The following is a 19,731-nucleotide window of genomic DNA, read 5'->3' as shown; positions in this document are numbered from 1 at the left end:
CCACCACCTCCCTGGGCAGCCTGTTCCAGGGTCTAATCACCCCTTCTGTGAAGGAATTCCTCCTGATGTCCAACCTAAACCTCCCCTGGTACAGCTCAAGGCCATCTCCCTGTGTCCTGCCACCGGTTGCCTGGGAGAAGAACCCAACTTGCACCTGGCTACAACCTCCTTTCAGGTAATTTTAGAGAGAAATAAGGTCCTCCCTGAGCGTCCTCTTCAAGGTGTCCTGCTCCGGTGGGCCTGGCAGCCACCACTGATAGCAAACAGATAAGGGGAAGGAGACTGAGGAAGTATTTAGCACTATGTCCGCTCATGAATGCTTGTTTGCTTCCAGGAGTAAATCCAAAACACACAAAAGCAGCACTGTCAACATAAATCTTATTTTAAAAAAATAAAGAAACTGATAATATTTTCCAGTGCTTTTAAATTCAAAGGCTTTTTCCACATATTTTTTTGCCATTCATTTCAACAGCAGGTAGAATCAGTTTCAGTTCTCACTCAGCTTTTGTGAAGCACTTGGACAATACTATTGTTGCACAACATCACAGGTGAATTCTAATGTCCCATTACAGAGCATTATGAAATATGAATGTTGGTAAAGATACCATTGCCCATTTTGATCAGAATAATCAGAGATGTAAACTCATTTAATTCAGGCATGTACTCATCCCTTTTGTCACCAGAAAAAGCCCAACACCTGCACACAGGACCTACAAAGTCTCTATATTGGCTTTAGAAAGAAGTTTGTCTTTTAAAAAAACTTTTGCAGGTATTTTTCAAATAACATTATCTCATTATTTAATTCTATTGAACCAAAAGCGTGTTCAAGTTGAAAGTTGAAAAGCAGCTCATTTTGAAAGAGAATCCCGTCAAACTTGGAGACTCCATTCCATTATCCAAGCCCTCCGTAAGTTGTGCATGTGTGAGTGTATCTTTGATCAAAGTTTCTGAATTTCAGCTATCATAGCAGAAATGCCAGGAGGAATAAACAGATAAATATTTTTACGCAAGTGATTAGTACACATGAATGGAGCCAGACTGAAACAAATGGGATTTGAATCTCTATAGATAAGATAAAAATGCACATACTGTATTTTTGTACCACTGCATGTTAGTCTGGAAAGATAACTCCTGGACAGGAATGGATTGCAAAGGCCTGAATGGAAACTGAACTATTGGTAGAAGATGCCACCTAACACCGCCAGGTCCTGGCACCGGGAACTCGATGAGGCCACCTATGCATTGCTCTCATGTCAACCAGATGAGGTCAGAGACTCCCTTCTGCCTCCAGCTGACCTCAGCCAATTCCAGCTGGCAACCCAGCGGCCCCATGTCCTGCAGCCTCCTTGACTGGCTGTATGAAATGCTAAACAATTACAAGTTCATATCCTCACCTTTTTTTTTTTTTTTTTTTTAATTCCAGATCACCAGATACCTAAAAGCCACTTCTTTCCCGTCCAAACATAGTATTTAAAGGTCAAGATGAAACTCTTGTTTCCCATATCACAGATTGACCTTTCCAAGGGCAGTAGCAGGCAAAGTTCATTTAGTCTCCCTCTTTCTCTCTTGAGGATCTTGTTTTTTGGATCCTGCTCCAGCTGGACACTGCAAGAGCTAAAGTCTAGCAAGCTTCTAGGCACAGTACAAGACATTTATTTAGTTTAATGAGACACTTTTTATTCCTGAAATTACAGACACCATGGTTGCTTACATGCATGAATGCAGCTAGAGTGGCTTTTACTGCTCCTCTGTACAATTTGTGTTTGCAATGCTGACTACCTGGCAGCTATGGCGGTGGACATTCATCACCTCTATAGAGTTTAAACTTTTCTTGGTTTTTGATTGAAAATACACTCATCTACATTTCTTCAACCGCAATAGTTAAAGAAATTGTCTTTATGGGGCAATTAATCACAACAGCTACAGCAGGTTAAGCTCTCCTATAATTAAATATTTTGAAATAATTTCTGTGTAGATATTCTATCCCACAGTAAAAAGGAACAGAATTCTGGATTAATAATTTTTGAACCAAACAGATCAGTGGTATTTTTTCCTGTTGCGCTGATAAAGTATTATTTTTCTGTTTCTTGTCCTAAGCTGTTGCTTCTAACAGGATTTTAGCACTAACAGTTCATTTCTTAACACTTTTATATTGCTTCATCTTACTTTTTTCTCACCTAGCTGCTTTCTGCCCTGAACAAGTAATACACCTGTGAGACAGAAGCCATGCTGCTTTAGGCACCGAAGGTACTCAGCTTTGGCACCGATTAGCCACCTGAATTTGGGGCACACTGGATACATTTGTCAGAAATTATCTACTTAAAATCTGGATCAACAGCTAAACCCTTCAAACCTTCCTCTGCTGCTGTGACTCCCTATCTTGGTCATGTAATACACCTGCCTGGATGACTTTCCTGCTTAATTTTAAATGCTTCCAGCCAGAGCAGAATTGGTCACTGCTAAATCACTACCAAAATATAGATTAATCCATGCCATGAGCTGGGAGGTATGATCCCTAATATACAAAAAAAGGGGCTGCCACCAAAGCTAAGGGACTTGCTTGGCCCCACACTTGCTTGGCATTTTTCAGTACCACAGTGAGAATTCAGAAGGGTTTAGGTCTTAGCCAGCCATAGATCTGTGCCATCCCTTTCAGAAAGGTGAAATCCCAGGTTAACTTAAAGAATTTTGTGTGCAGCTGAACCTGCATGTGGAAGGTAAGAAATTGTGCTAAATAACAGCTCCTTCGCAGTTATATTCAAGATGGCAGAAGCTGAGCAAATTCAAGTCCTTTGATATTGTGTGCTGTATCACGGCAAAATATTCTCCCCTGTCAGCAGTTAGCTGCTCTTAAGCCAGACACTAGAAAAGGCCAGCCTGCTTCTGCCAGTATGTCACACAGCCCCTTCTGGAAAAACAAAACAGAAAAAAAAACCCCAAACCAACGAACACAAACAAACCCTCCAAACCAGTATTTTCCAGGATATTGCTTAGCAGGACCTTTTTTCTTTTTTCTATTTTGTAACTACGCTACAAACTTCCACTCACCCTTAAAGATTTCTGCCCCTTTCACTTGTTCCATCTCCTTTCTGCAATGATTCCACTCAAGAGTTTGGGAGCCTGATCCAAAATTTGCCCTTTTGCTGCTTTTCAGGAGTCTGGGTTTGCAGATGGGAGGACAGTAATGGAAGCTGAGGAGGAAACCCTGGTTACTGTGAGCCATCAGACTTTTTGTAAGTCTCTGGTGGAAATGTGCACCTGAATTTCTTTTCACCGGCTTCAGCAAATTCAGGAATTCCATTTTCAGCTAAAATATAAGGAACAGACTATGGATACATGCCCTGACTGCAGCACGTTTTTCTGCTGATTTATTGACTGTGCATAAATACAGCACTATAACTGTCATATTTAACTACAAAAAAAAAGAGAGCTGTATGCTCAGGAAGATAATTCAGGGCAGCTCTGAGGATTTTCATCTGTCTTCCATGTACTTCAGAAAAAGCAGCCACTTAGCAAAGGGGCAGAGTCCAGCCATCCTGATTTTTTTCCCCTTCTCCCTCAGACATGTGTTAACCCTTTGCTGTGCACAGTTCAGCAAGGTTTCCTCTTCCTGCAAGGTTTTTATGCAAGCACAGTTAATATGCCCACAGTCCAAAGGTGAAAGCCAGATACCCAGCCCGTGTAATAGCAGATATGGTTTAATTTCCATTTTGCTTTAAAGACCAATGAGAAGAGGATGAGGAAGTGATTGGTTGCCTAAGATGGGGGATCGTTTTGCAATACTGGTAGATAAGCAAAATTCTGACAAAATGTCTCCGAGGAGACATAAAATTAACCCACGAAGCAGCACTTTGAACAGCAAAGCAAGCCAGAACAGATTTCCAGACAGGCAAGGCTTTCCATATGAGAACAGGTTTCAAAGTCCAAGAGTCTCCAAAGAAGAAACAACATTCACAATAAAAGTTTGAAAAATATTCTGGCTGCTGAAAAAGAAACTGAAACCTTCTCCAGTTTAGCAAACTGGAGAACTGAGTTACTCTAAACCTGAAGATAAGAAAGAAATTAAAATTGTGCACATGCCTATGCAGGGAGATACAAAACTGAAAGTGTGTGCTTCAGCCTAATGCATGTTTGTGATCCAACACCAAATAACATCAGATTAATGGCCCCAGCCCCAAGCCCCCATATGTCCTGCCAAGGTCTCCCCACAGAAAGATTTATCATCTCTCGCTTATAAAAACAGGGAGAAAACAGAGCTTGTTCTGAGGGGTAAGAGAAAGGGAGAGGGATTTGTGGCTGAGACAGGAGCCTTGCACCAGGCAGTCACAGCCACGGGAAGCAGGGGCTCACAAGCTGGGGATGCTCCGACTGTAGGTGCATTTGAATTGACAGCCAGCCAAGAACTGCATGAAATTCCCCGTTACTTCCTTTTACTGGTCTTATGCTAACTGTTGCTAAGCTGTACCTGGGAATCAAGCCAAATCAGCTTGGGATCTTTGGATGAAAGGCATTAAAAAAAGCCCAAAACCTAGAGTATTACCAATGTGGAAAGCAACAATGTGAATTAAATAAATGCGCAAAGTGGCAGGATTTGGATTTTATTACATTCTACAGTGTAAAATATGAAGACAGACTAAAAAATTGCCACTTCTGAGGAAAACTACATCCTTCTGCCTGCGTTCCTGTGAGGAAGAGTCATAAAAGCAGCATATCGTTACCAGAACTGAAACCTGAAAATACATATGTTTAAATAGACTAGAGCCAACAGGGACTGGTTAGGAGAGTCATTTTCCCAGGCTATGTTACGCAGATTTGTGCCACCAAGTGAGAAGTTCACATTGCTTCATCTATTACCTATCAGCATTTACTTTATGGCAAAGAATATTCATGGGCTGGGACCTGCTCTGAACTGACAGGATTTATCAAAGCAAAAGCCACACTTGGCTGTTTCATTTCTGGACACAGTTATGATTTTTTACTATGTATATGGCTTGCCTGCAACAGAAATTCTCCCTTGCAGAGTTCAAAGTATCTCCCACAGAGAAAGTTTAGCTAACCTGACTGCACTCCACATGCTGCCTGTGCCTGATCCAAAGCAGACCAGACCCTGCTGGAAGCCTTGGGGAGCCTCAGCCCTCTGATTTCAGCTCAGCAAGTCACCTTTCACCCCTCACCATCATTTCACTGCACTCGGAACATGCACTGTCCCTCACTGGCATGGCACCTTTTGTCTTAAAATAAAACTTAGGGGCAGTCTCCAAAATATTGATGGACACCATTCCATGGGATGTTAACTCTGTGCTGAGGGCACCTAAAGTAACTTACTGGTCCCAAACAGGAAATATTACTATAATTTAGGGATGAATATTAACATTTCCAACATATCCTTAACAGATCATCATCATCATCTTACTCAAACCAAACACTTCCATGACATGAATATGTTTATCATGATTTAGTTCTCCCAAAACACCCAAAATTATACAGAAAACACTGTGCCATAAAAGCATTGCATTTTACCATAAGCAATTTTCATAAAATAATTTTTCCTGCATAGGAATCCCATATTTAATCCTAAAGACTATTTGTCATTAAAGAGAGTTACAAAAGCAGACAGAATGATCTACTTGGAACACAAGGCTTTAGTGGCACATGAGCTCTTGCTGGCTCTGTTACAGACCTTCACCAGCACTTTCCATGGGTACCTGGCCTTTCTACCTTGGTTTCCCCAGTTGCAGAAGTGCTTATTTTGTTGTTTTCACTAATTTTGTTTTAAATCACTTAAAACCAGATCAAGCCCTCACTACAGAGGCAGAGGAATCAACCCTGCCCTGTAGCTCTTACCAGCTAATTTCAGCCATGATCTAATGAGTGGGTGGTAACAAGACAATAAGGCGGGATAGGAGCAAAAGGCCCAAGCAGCACTAGGAGCTGAGCAAGAAACTCAGCAAAAAGCAAGTGCATGGGAAAATAAAACAAAGATATTTTCATTCTTCAATTTTTTTTTTTTTTAGATAGATAATGAAGAAGAGAAAGTGAAAACCCATCTCCTGAGGTATCTGGTAAGTGTTTGGAAGAAACAAGTTTCCAGGAAGACCTTAGGCAGGGACACAACCTCATCTTGTGAGAGCAGCTCTCTGTGTAGGAGCATGGAAAGAGGAGACAGTGCAGGGCAGCAGTATTGCCAGCAGCACACAGCAGATGGGAAATCCAAAGAACTGAGACACAGCAGGAAGCAAGAAGTAGGTGTGCTCTTGAAGAGTCAGCTCGAATGTGACAAGGTAGGAAAAAAGGGCACAAGGTGGAAGAGCTTTGTGACTTTGCCAGACTGAAAGGACAGGAAGGTGTTCCCTGAAGATGGTTGTGCTCAGATCTGGAGACATTTGCATTTGCCTCTCTCAGATGGAGTATTTGTGCCAGATAGGAACACAGAAACTTAAAATTAAAATGTACTCTCTTTTACTCCACTGTCACTTCATATTTGGACACAACAGAAGATATTGTGCTTATTCTGGACTAAGTAGAATAAAACAGCCCCACTCTCTGTGGAGCTGCTTTCTGTGTCCTCTTAGTGCTGCTGACCTTGCTCACTACAGACTGAATTACTGAACTTCCGGAACTCTCAGGTCCCAGTTTTGTCACTTCCTTGCACTCACTCGATTTTTGTGTGTTAAGTTGGAAGGTTTGTTGGCAACAAAGGAGAACTTCAAACCCAGACACTTCTGTTTGCTTGCTGCATTCTCTTACCTAGTTTTGAATATGACCACAATCTCAAACTGGAGAGAGTTACAACAAAGTTTTCTCTCCTTTCAGAAGCCTTTGGTACTTTCCAAGAGCCAAAAGCTAATTATTTTGGTACTTTCCAAGAGTCAAAAGCTAATTATTTTGGCACAAAGAAGCACCAAAGAATCTTTTAACCATGGCATTCCTGTATAGGGTTTATGCAACAGTTTTGTCTGAAAGGAGAAAAAAAGAGAGGAGTAATAAAAAGCCCACATTTATCTTTTTTCAGATACAGAACAGTTTCACTGGAGGAAGAAATGAAATAGACAAAGGCTCTTCAGGTTGGAAAAAAAAGATGACTGCAGAGGGAAATGATGGCAGTGTGTAAAACGCTGAATGGAGAAGGTAAATGCAGAGTAATTGTTCACTTTCTCTTGCAGTACAAAAGCTGAGGGGGCATCCAACAAAGACGTTTAGCAGCAGGTTTAAAACAAACACACCCAAAAGGAAGTACTCTTTCCTAGCATCCGTAATTGCATTGTGGCAGTCAGTGCCTCAGGAGGTTGTGGAGACTGAAAATGGATTTTAAAAGGCATTAAACAAATTCATGTGGGATCAACAGCAAATAAACACTGTAGCTTTGGTGAAACTTTTGTGTTTTCAAACCCTTACCCAGAGCTGGGAGGAGGCACCAAGTCAAGATGATTCGGTATGTGGCCTTTTCCTTCCTCCCTGAGTGCTGCTGGCTGTTCCTGGAAACAGCGTGGCAGTTCCTGTTGTTCTGTGCTGAGCCGTGAGCCCGGGTGTTGCACATCACTAAGGAGCAGAAAACGTTCTCTGCATTCTCCTGCCCGACTCTGTCTTCCAGCAGACTTCCTCAGAGGGCAGGAGATGCTTCTGGGAGAGCTTTGCAATCCAACCCTCCCCCATTTTTCCCTAGAGCAGCCACACTTATAATTGTGCAGAGAGAGAATATTGCATTACCTCGGGTTAAACCAAGGAAAATTTCGATCCTATGTTTTGGCATTTAATTGTAGCATTTAGCTCGTATTTAAAGGGTAAAAAATGTAGCTGCCCTCATTATTAGTCAAAATGCTCATCAGTCCCCAATAATAATTCAGGACTTTCTACAAAAAAAGAAAGACAAAGCAACCAAACAACTGGTCTCCATAGACAAGTGAAAGTAACAATTTACCTAAGACAGCAAGGAAAACCGAACAAACAAAAAGAAAAACCAGAAACTCCACCCTGAAGTCACTCAGTTTAATTTTTAAAAAATAATATCTGCAATAAAAGATTTTATATTCAACATTCATATAAAGGACAAAAATTTCCAATTATGATTATGCTCACCCTTTTATTAAAAATAAAAGGCTGTAATAATGCCAGTTCTCATCCAAACATTTTCAAAATTCAATTATTCCCTATTCAGCTAAACCCATTGTGTTTGCAAGGAAAATCCAACTGAACTGGGAGTTTGTGCCAGTCCTTTCCCATGTCCCAACATGCTCGTTTGTCACCCCAACACTTCTGCAGCCTTGCACAACACACACTCTACATCACCACTGAGCCAGGGACAGGCAGCTTGTCCCTTATCCCCAGCCCCACGCTCCTGCCACCCCCTGCCATCTCCCTGTGCAAACGCCCCTTTCCTCCCAGCACACACATCCTGCTCCCTCATTTTACCATCCAGCAGAAAAGCAGAAGAGAGGAGAAGGCAGCAGATAAGGAGGAAGGAAAAAGGACACGGTGGGTGATCAGTGCGGGGTATAGACCTTGCATATATATATTTTTACAAGAAATGAAATTAAAAATTCAAGGGGGAAGACCACAAAAGCCTAGTGACAGTCTGGCACAGTGGAAATCTGTGATAAGCTACTGGTGAATCAAGGTTCCCACAGCACTTGTATTATCAGCTTAGGAACATATTAAATTGAAAAACAGAGGCAAATGGTACACTTGCACTAAGGCAGAGGGGTCCTGAGTTGTTCAGCACCCCTGCTGCTGTGGGTCTTCTGGGAAGGGAGTCACTGAGACTGGACAGTGCCCCTCAGGGGTTTGTATCTCAATGCAATGCCTTGGGGTTTCCAGCTAAGTGCTCAATAAGCCTTTTCCCTTCTCCAGTTACTCAGGTCTTCTCAGTGCTCACACAGTAAGGAACACTAACAACGAGGAAAATAAAATGCAGGAAAATGGATGTATAGAGGAAAAATAAAGGAACAAACCTATGAAAAGTGGTTATGAAAAAACAAGTGTAGATCAGAAGGAAAACAAGCAAAGAGAGAAGCACAGTTCTATACGGTTCCTGTTGTTCTTTAGGAGGAGCCACCATGATGCAAAATACATAACTTAATGCATTGAAATCATAAATTACTCTTTGATACACATAACAGGAGCTTACCTGAATCATGTCCCAGGCAAACAATCACCTGATAAAGCTAAAATCACCATAAAAATAGAAGTTACCTTTTTTGAAAAATTCATAAATTAGCACTAAAGACAGTATTTAGTCATCAAACTGCTTAAAAAACCAGAACAGTATATTACATCTTAGTGTATCAAGGCAGAGTATTCAGAATGGTGGCAACAAAGGAAAATTAGCCTCAGCTTTCCAAAGGGACTTTCAGTGAAACACAGACATTTCAGTTAATGGGCTTTGACTGTGGGTATTTTCGCTCTAGGCAGTTTCGCTTGGTGCACTTTGAGCTTAATTCTCTGAGGTATCAATCACTTGAAACTCCAGATGAACTCAGGAAGATCAGCAGCTGATGCTAGTCAGAGGCAGGCCCAGCTATCCCAAAATGGTTAATCAAAGAGGCATTAAAAAATGTGAATCCAGCAAAGTTATGGCAACCAGTAGTTTGTGTACTAAGAGGGCAGCAGGACCCTAAATCTGAGGATATTGCCTGTCATTATGGCAGAGCAAAAATCAGAAAATAGACTTTTGTCTGATAGTGATATCCAAACATATTCTTTTCCAAATGCAGCACAAGCTGCAACATGCAGCACTCCTGCCGGAGGAAGGGTAGTCCCTGGGCCTGAGGAGCAAACAGGACAGCACCTGTAGCCATGTGGGTTGTGACTCCTACAGAGAATGCAGTTAGGGCCGGTGCATTCCTTGCTAATTAAATACAGTCCTAGGCTGCTAGCCAATTACCCCTGCAACCCTCACAGGGCCACGTTTGCAAAGCTCTGGTCAAATAAGGGATATGTGGAGCACTTGAAAGGTAAGTAAACTCAAATTTAAAGCCTTGCTGCATATCAGATACAACCATAATATTTTTCTTACTTGTTTACTATTTTCAAGCAAAAGCAGCAAAGTCTGGACTCTTAACTTCTCATTGCTTGCAGAGACTCAGAAAGCTCTTCCATGAACCCTTTGCCTCCAGGCTCTGGGACTGGCACATCCACAGCACCCCCAGCTCCCTGGAGCTGGTGATGTGGCAAACAGGAAGGGCAATAAAATGAGGTAGGGCAGTGCTGCAGCAATGCCATGGAAAAGTGCTGTATTTGCTGTGAGTGTAACATGAAGACTCCTGCAGTCAGTGCAGCTCTTTGTTAAAGTACAAAATAAGAATCTTATCTTTTCTAAAGCTTTCCTTGAAACACTATACAGAGCTGCCTGTGTGCAAGCTTTATCCTCAGCTGCTCCTTTCCCAGTAGATAGGCAAAAGAGTGCAATCTGATTTCAGAGGCCAGGGTTACACTCTGCCCTCTGCCTCCAAATAGAGCTTTTCCTTAACACCATTAAAACAAAACCAGCTCATCTAAGAAATGGGACTCTGCAGACAGTGGACTTTAGGGGTTCGGTGACAGTTCTTTCTCACTGAGGCTTGTTTTCTGGTCAGAGCCTAATCATGAGTTTTCCAGAGGTACAGAACATACACATAACTCAGCAAGGCAGCTGGCAGTGGCCACATCCTTCCAAAATCCAGTGATGAGGATTTAAACAAGCTTGGTAAAAATCTTCATCTTGTGATTACTCCGCAACCAAGAAAGCAGCTGGGAGTGATTCTGTCACTACCAGGTCTTCCCACACATCCTGCTTCATCTTAATTTTTATTCATTGGAACATGCAAATTTCCTGTGACATGGGCTGGAAATTGCTTCTATTGCATTTCCAAAAAACATCAGAGGATTTCAGCATCAGTCACTGTGTCACACAGGCCATAAAACAAATTTTAATGGACAATAGTGGAAAAAAATTCCTGAACCAAGAACTAGCACAACAAACACAGAAAAACTCAGTTCTCCCTCTGGAAACACTGTTGTTTACTGCTGTCAAGGTCAATGAAACTATAAGCAAACTGTTACAGCAAGCCCCACAGACTTATGTGTGCTAATATTCTACATTGTTAGTGCAGAAGTATTTTAAGAACAGTTAAAATCAGAAGTAGTTAAGCCTCAAATACAGCAGCTGAACAAAAACTCTGTTGGCTTGAATGACATTGAGGCCAATCTGCTGCCTCTCTAAAAGAGTCCCTTCCTTTTTGAACCTTGGGGAGAGAGGCATAAACAGGTCAGTTTTTGCAAACAAAGTAAGGAAAGTATGAATTTCTGGCCTCAAAGGCTAGGGACTCTTTCCTACTCCCTCAAGGGGACCCAAAATTTATCCAGCTCCTTAAGCCTTTCCAGATGCCTTCCCCAGAATCCTGCAGAGAAAGGAAAGAAAGTCCTGTAAAAACCAAGTATTGCCATGCTGGAAGAAGCTCTCCAGATGAGCCCAGATCTGGTCTAGGATCACACAAAATTGAAACACTTCTATCAGCCATGGTTATGGGCATGTCATACATCTCTTGTAATAATTAAGTTATTAGTCTGTGTGAAAATGGAGCCTTTTGTATCCCAGAAAAATCTAAAGCAGGGAGCATAACCAACCAGCAAGACTGAGCAACAGAGACACTCTCCTTGTAGACACTCTCAACTTGTGTAGTTGCCAATATTTTAGTTTAGTGACAAATATTAGTCCCAGCTGTTTACAGTCATATAAACCAACTCACATCCAACATGCTTCACATGGTGTCAATATTTTATTCTCATTCGCTGAGGAAGAAGTCAGTGTCTAATCAGTAGGAGCCAAAGGCACTTTTGTCGTAAAAATCACCTTGACTGCTGCATGCCCCCTTTACTTCACCACCCAGCAGAATTTTGACTGTGGTAACAAGTTTGGTTTGCTTTGTGGTTGGTTTTTTTTTTTTTTTTTTTTTAACTGCACGCTTTCTGCCTTTTTAATCTAGGGTAGCATTTGCAGTCTGGTCTTAAATGACTTAGGGCAATACAGGGAATAAAAGGCAGAAATGAGAGCAGAACCTCCATTTCCTTACTTAAAATTATGAGTTTTACCACTCTCCAGTGCTGCCTCCCTCACTGAAATAGTAAAGTATAAATGCAGGCAATTATGGTGTTCAGATTATATGATCCCAGCCTTTCTCTTTTGTTGTTGCTCATTCATCCTTTTTATGTAACTGTTGCTTTAGCTGTGAAACCCATAAAGGTCGACTTGACCCTAAATTGTATCACTGGGAAGAGTTATCAAAGTTATGGACAAAGCATACAAGGTTGCCATGCATTTTCTTGATTTTTTTGTGAGAAAATAAGTTGGTAACTTTATTCGAAACACAACTGCTTCAGTGAAAATACTTCTGTAATCGAATTTACTGCCTAAGATTGGGCCTGCAATAGGAGGAAGCTGTAAATGAATGGCACAGTCTTGTTAATGACTGTGTAGAGGGCAGAAATAAGGTCAGACAGCAGTGCTGTTGTTTTCAATAAATTCCATGGATCTATTTTTTATCTCCTTTTGCTATAATTTCAGTGGTATAACTTTATCAACTTTTATCCTAATATAATCCAAAGTATTCCAACTGTACATTGTTTCTCTTAGTAAAATATTTCTTGTGAGTGTAATAAGGCTTTGGTGAATTTATCAGTATTACTACAAAAAGTATAAAGAAAACTGAAAGTAAGAGTACACCACTGCAATATGTATGTGGTCTATACTGAACTGTGCTATTAGTTTTGTATTGGAGAAAGAATGCACTAGGCCAGAAGTTTTATGAGGATCTGTGCTTCCCTTATGCTGGGAACACCTTTCCCAGCTAAAGCCCACTTTTACTGTAATGAAATGCTTCAAGCAATCAATAATTTTCTCAAAATTTCATTTTAGAGGAAAACTTCTGAGATCATCTGGTGTCTTGTTTCAATATTTTCTCTCCAAAATAATTTTCCTGTGACAAGTAGCACAGTGCCTATAAAGCAGGGGGTACACCATGCTGCAGTTCAGGGGATTCTGAATTAGAGCCCATGTTTCAGTCTAACCATCACACCTTTATTTTCTGAATGCTGCAATTTTACCCAAGCTAACAAATTAAACTTCACAAAACTGGTGAAAGATCATGATGCTGTTTCCTGCTTTCTTCCACTTCTCCCTGGAGCGAGGTGGGTGCAGTCCTGCAAGGAGAACGCGGCAGGAAAGTTGTTTTGAGGCTTGCTCTCCATGCAGGTTTGTAGCTCCAACTGGTGTCACTCACTGTCCCCACTCTCGCTCCCGCGCTGGCGTCTGGCTGGGCTGCGCTGCTCGGGCCCAGCTGAGGGGGAGGTGGGAAGAGCACATGGAACGGCAGTGGGAAGGCGAAGGTAGGGGGGAGAGCTGGTGGTGCCACAGCAGGCAGTGCCCACAGAAACCTCCCCGAGGCTCCACAGCCCCAGCTGAGCAATGCCTGGCTCTGAGTGTGGCAGAACATTTTGAAAGAAAGGTTACAGACTTCGAACAGACAAAGATTATGTCCCCACCAGGTTGTGGCCAGGTGTCATTTAGACTCCTTACAACAAGCCATCACCCCTGAGCTGAGCCATCCCTTGGGCTGCACTCAGACCAGGTAGGTGCTGCAGGTCTGCCTTGAAACCCCAGGTTATGCAGCAATTCTCCTACCAGTGCCAAAGGAAATCTGGAAACTTCATTTCTACCCTTGTCCCCACTGACATTTTCATGACTTTCAAGAGGGAGATTATATCTGAGAACTGGTTATTACATGGGGGGGAAAAAAAGCAAATTAATTTAAAATAAATTTTGTTATGTTTGCATTTCGGAATAAATGTAAATTTGCACCAGAATTGATGTAGAATGAGACTTATGAATGTGTTGGTACAAGGCTGCACATGAGGTAGTCACAGATGATTGATACAATGACTGATACTATAATTTAGCTTTTTATGCAGTTTAAATGAGCACTCAATTCTGTACCCTTTAATCACAAAGTGGCATTTCATCTCAGGAGTAGCCAGCTGTAGTTCAATAAAAGAAAGGCTGCCCAACAGGAATAGGCAAAGTAGGCTGAGGCCTCCAAAAGAACACAGATCAAAAACATTATTTGAAAAATGAAATATTAATACAGGCAAGGTTTCCAACTAAATGTTTCCTTTGGTATTTGTTCAAGTGAATGTTATACCTCTAGTGGCAGCAGAAGTGAATTATTTAGCATAATAATGAAGGAAAATTCAGACTACAGTTAAGGAGTTTCTACATCTTGGCTATAGGTATGTACATACAAAAACGTGCATCATTTATGAAAAATGAAATCTTAAATCCTCCTGTATATAATTCACTCTGCTCAGAGCCTGAAAGTGGAGCAAGAGAGGATGAGCAGGCCTTTCCAAGTTAAATATGATGATTTGTCCAAGTAAAATGACAGAACTCAGGCTTCCACACAGAGCTGGAATGTGCCCATGGCTGGTGCTGAAGTGACCGGGTCTGGCCATTACCTCCCCTCAAAGGAGAGCTTGTCATAAAAATGCTAATGTATGCCTGTCCCTGCAGGCATGAGGGAAGGCAAAGTGCACACTCCAGCTGTTCCAAGACAGGGGCACTCTGCAGGCCTGGGTTAGGCTGCGACAGTGCTGGGAGTCAGGCTGTGGACACGTCTCCTCCCAAATCCAGCTCTGTTGACAGCACAGTCCTCCCCCAGTCTGCCCAGAGGCTGGTGAGCATTGCCCAGCAATAGGTTACCACCCCTCTGATCTGGATATACTTGTTTGAACACTCCCTAACCTATTTCAGTGAAAATCAGCTGGCCAGCAAACCCTTATTACTTAAAATGTTAGGACATGGTTGCACAGACATTTTTTCTACCCTGCAAAGCAAGCCCCAGCCATTTCTACTCTGTTTCTTTGGCTCTGTGTTCCTCACCCGATAGGTCTATGCCCTATTTTGTCTATTTTTATAAACTTAAGTAGTTGTTGTGGGGTTTTTTTTAAGTTGGATTCGCCCAACACTTCTCATTCATTAACTAAATGCTACAGTCAGTGCCAACACACCAGAGGAGATGGTGAGGGGTTGGAAAAAAATCACCAGAAGCTTCCCTACATCAAATTTGTCTTCAGATTAGATGTCTTGAGGAAACCATGGTCTGACACTCCTTAATCCTTTTCCATGTTTGGCCTTTGGTAAACTACATGACTGATTATTTTACAATCACAGCAAAAATGATCTTAACCTCTTCTTAGTGTGACCTCCTCCAGATCCACCAAACTCAGGAGAATCTCCACAATCAAAGGGGGTTTTGGCCTGGGCCTTCACGTAAGCAATTCAGGCTGTTCATGAGTGGTACCCTCCCATACACAGTTTGGAATATGCCCAAGGCAGGTTGCTTCTAATGCCTGGAGTCAAAGAGGTCACTGTTATACCAGATGGAGAAATAAACCCTAACCACTGTGTGTGCAAATCAGGCACAGGTAGGATCTGCATGTCCTCGTTGAGCCAGAGCAGGTAGATTATCTGCACTCTAAGCTTCTCAATCGTTGGTAGCAGCAAAGCCCAAATCCAGAAGCATTTTGAATTTCCAGGTCAGAGATCAACTCCAGCCCAGTTGCCTCCCAGGTCTCTCTTTTCTGCAGCATGTTTGCAACATGTCAAAGACTGCACAAACTAAACACAAGACCATCTGCTTAGCAGCAATAGCAGCTCCTTGTCCTCAGCTTCTAGCCTTTTAAAATCCCTTGTCTTGCTCCTGCTGACCATACTAAGGAACGAGTTCAGCAGGAAGGACAAGTGCTCTCCAGAGTAATTCCCAGCAGAACTCCATGAGGAAGCCTGGAGCCTGTCTTGGTGCCATGCTCAAGAAACACAGCATGCAGTGTGGAGAGCCCTTCAGAGAGTGGCTGGGATCAGAGAGGGAAGGACAAATCCAAATATCAGGGTAGGCATTTGCTGAGGCAATAGCAAAGCTGTCAGTGAGGCTGCCCTGCCTCCCCTCCCTACAGCTGCACAAAGACTCAATAAGTCACACACGGAGAACGCTTGAGCAGTAGAGGTGCAAAATGGAGCGTATCAACTGAAGCTTTTAATAAGATTTTGATAACAATGATTTTTATGTTAATCTCTAAAGAGTTTGGTTTTGTAACATATAACTGATAAGCATATAATCTAGTTTTAATTTAATCTCTGCAGGTGTTTCCAATGGTAAATGTTAAATTTTTATTGCTTCCTTAGGCAGTAATAATAGGGGAAATGTCTGTAGGGCTCCCACCATCCATTTGTATGCAGATAGCATCATATTTTATAATAGCTGTAAATCTGACAGGATAGACTCTTACTGTTGAGATGTTATTATAAATATGTGTCAACACTGAATAAACATCTTTGATAGGAAAATAAAATTGAGATGTTATTAGAAGTCTAATGAAACAACCATAACTGCTTATTTATAAGAGATGTATGCGCACATCCTTGGAAAAAAGTAGAGCCCATGCTGGGTTTGCAGCTTTGCAATGAGCAGGACATGGAGATTCTCAGCAGGGTCCTGCAGACAATGCAGAAATAGACCCTACACTTCATAAAGATGATGACTGTCTGTAAACCTCTAAATGTTTGTTCTCTCTGAGGTTTCAAAATTATTATAAATACCACAGTGTCTAAGACTCAATTATGGCTTTTTTTATATGGCTTAGGAGCACAGCATGTCAGGAGCTCTCACATGAAGAACCATAAGACACCAAGTACAAGGAAGTGAACCCTGATGCCTGTCTAAAGTGTAATGCAAGCACATTTTGGGCAAAATTCACTCAGTACCAGACCTGAGAAGGACTTGATCCCTTAGATCATACACTTAGCCTTATTCACTGAGCATGCATGAAACCTGCCCTTGTTTACATTCAGTATTTTAAAGACAGTGACACTTTAGGACGTATTTTCCTCAAATAATTTTATCTGTTCTGCAGCAATGTGGCTCTCAGGCATGCTGTGCTCACCGTGCCCACAGGCACATCTCAGAGACCCAGCAGCACAGGCAGAGAGCTGAACTAAAAGATTCCTAAGATGGAATTGGCTTGGCTCCAGCCAGTGGGGAGCATGGGCAGAGAGAGCTTTGAGCTGTCTTTAACTCTCCCGTATAGGCATGCCCTGAAAGGGATTACACTTTAACAGAAGTCTAGATATTTCCTCAACGGTGCTTAGATATGTGGCTCCCAAGGTCCACATCATTAGTCATAAAAACAAACAGTCTAACCTCTGACACAAAAAATACACATGAGTACATCCAAGTCCCCAGTGACAGGGAATGGGAATACAGCTTGCTGCCACTGGAGGGGGGAAATTTGAAAACCTGCTACATAAGCAAGTTAAAAAAAAACCCAAAACAATTTTGCTTGCAAATTAAAGTTACAAGAACAGGTTGGACAATTTAGGTTGAAAAATTCTTGTTTCTGTTGTAAGTCAGAACATGTATGCTGCTTTAGGGTGCTAGTTTAAATGCAGTATTGTTTCTTCTGCTAGTCTTTAAAAGTGAAAAAAAATCTGTTATGGAGACTTTTTAATAAATTGGTATTAACTAGAAAGAAAACTCCAGTCATTTGCTACAGAAAGACAACATGAGTGTGAATGGCAAGGCAGATACATCACTCCCTTTTCTGAGTTACTTCAAAGCCAAAGAGGATCTGCCACATTGTGCCATGGAGAAGGGAACTGTCAAGAAAAACAAAACATCTAGTAAGAATTAAATGCATTATGAGCTATTGGTAAGATTCAGATATATAAAATATTTCGTTCTCTCATATCTGCTCGCATGTTGTTTTCATATCAGACTTTGTAAACAAACAATTTGATCTGTGTGACTTCTTCAGACTGAGGATTCATTAAAGGAGGCCCCTCATGAAGTGTTTGCAGTCAGCCTCTGCAACTGCAGGGGCCAGCACACATGTGCCAATGTTCCAGGCCTACTGGGCTAGTGGTGAACACAGAACCCAAGTATGGTACCCTCTGTTTATAAATGCTATACCATGTCCTTATGCCATGGCAGATAAAGTGGAATATACTGCCAAGTCAAGTGTGTAAAATTACAAGAATCAGGCATAATGCTGTGTTTCTCACAACGTAAGAAAATCTTCTCCATGATAAATGAGTTGTGAATCTCCCATATGAAGTATTTAAACAGATGGATAATCACCACAGCAACCAAAACCATCACAGAGTCATCCAGGAGCATTTCATCTCTGCACACTCCACAGTCAGGTTTCATGCTGTAAGGAGGCAATATTTTATGTAACAGAAGACTAGACAATGCTTTTAGGTAACTCACAGCGGTTTCTAAGGTAGGTAAAAAATCAGAGGACCAAATATAGGCTGCAGGAACAACATTTTTTTACACCTTGAATCATACTTAAGGTGACCTGACAAACTTGTTGCAGATTCTTTGCTGCACCTTATGTCTCTGCTCCTTTGCATTTGTATTTCTGTTGTCTTCTTCATCCACATTTTGTCCTCTCATCTTTTCCCTGCTCTACCAGCATTATAACAAGGGATGTAACCTCAGTCTTCCTCTGATCCCAGAAATAATTAATTATTTGGGCAGAATAAAGCAGCCCAAAAAGGAGAAAGCAAAAGAAACAATGACCTAACGATAAAAGAGAGAAATTCCCACAGATCTGAGATAACTCCCAGTTACTGCCGCACAAGGCAGCAGCCTCCATCTCCCCTGGCGCACCTGAGCAGCCTTCCCAGAGCACCCGGCATTGGGCATCCCTCTCCATCGTTTTCAATCCCCCGGAGGCAGCGAGCCTGGCTGCGAGGCACGGGAAGAGCAGCGAGACGGTGCCAAGCCAGGCTGGCTGCGTGACCCAAAACAAACAGCTCTGGGATGTTTCAGCACATGTCAGCGCTGGTTCAACAGCCATGGCACACACGTACCTTTAGGAATGTCTGGGGTGGGCAGAGTCTCTCCCAAGGGCACATTACTGCACGATTGTCAGGGATGAGGCTTTGTGCTCTCCGAGGCGTCAGCACCAGCAGCAAGGACAGAACACCACCGAGTCCTACTCGCACGCATACAAGTTTTCACATTTAATTGGAGTTAACGCAAGGCTTTTAAAAGTCACAAAATAACCTGGACACTAGCTGTAGTGGTCGATGCGTGGGAGAGGAAGGAGACCAGCACTATTCCTGATTTTCAACAGGTGGATGCAAACCTTATCAAATGTGTGACAGAAAAAAGTTGGATCCTGGGAAACTTACAGAGGCGGACATAAAACCTGCTTTTAGAGAGTCTGAACTTTCTTTGTAAATGAACTGGATGAACTGGAAAATACCAATTTGTCTAATTAATGTGCTTTTAAGCCTAGCCATTTTAGATTACGTTTTTATTTGATCATTCTGCTTGTTATTAATTTGAATATCTCTGAAGCATGTTTATGTCTGCTGCTTCTCCTGAGACAGGTTTCCAAAATCAGGAACACCCTCCATTGGATTAACTCTCAGTAAAATCGTAATAATTTCTGAACGTATCCTGAAAGGCTGAATTCTGATAATCTTTTTAAAAACAAGAATTCCAGTTTATTTTTAAACATGTTAAAATCTGAACTGATTTACACTCATCAAGAAAAAAATTTTTTTTGCCAGTTTTCACTGCATACATTTTCAGAAATTCTGTCAAGGTTATCATTTATATATATAATAATTTAACAATATTATGTAATTTGTGGCTGTAAGACTGAACTTCTTAGAACCATTAGATCTGCAGA

The 19,731-nt window shown here is 41.8% G+C and overlaps 1 long non-coding RNA gene across 1 annotated transcript; it reads left to right on the top strand.

Moving 5' to 3' along the window:
• Nucleotides 1-109: 109 nt before the first annotated feature.
• Nucleotides 110-11,916, top strand: LOC104691260. The gene is made up of 3 exons (XR_005604721.1): nt 110-3,233; nt 6,015-6,062; nt 7,013-11,916. It is a non-coding gene; the product is annotated as an uncharacterized LOC104691260 (long non-coding RNA).
• Nucleotides 11,917-19,731: the final 7,815 nt, after the last annotated feature.

This window comes from Corvus cornix, chromosome 4A (assembly GCF_000738735.6).
Source record: "Corvus cornix cornix isolate S_Up_H32 chromosome 4A, ASM73873v5, whole genome shotgun sequence".
Lineage (NCBI taxonomy): Eukaryota > Metazoa > Chordata > Aves > Passeriformes > Corvidae > Corvus > Corvus cornix.
Note: the sequence above shows the minus strand (reverse complement) of the source record. Positions and strands in the feature narration are given on the sequence as shown.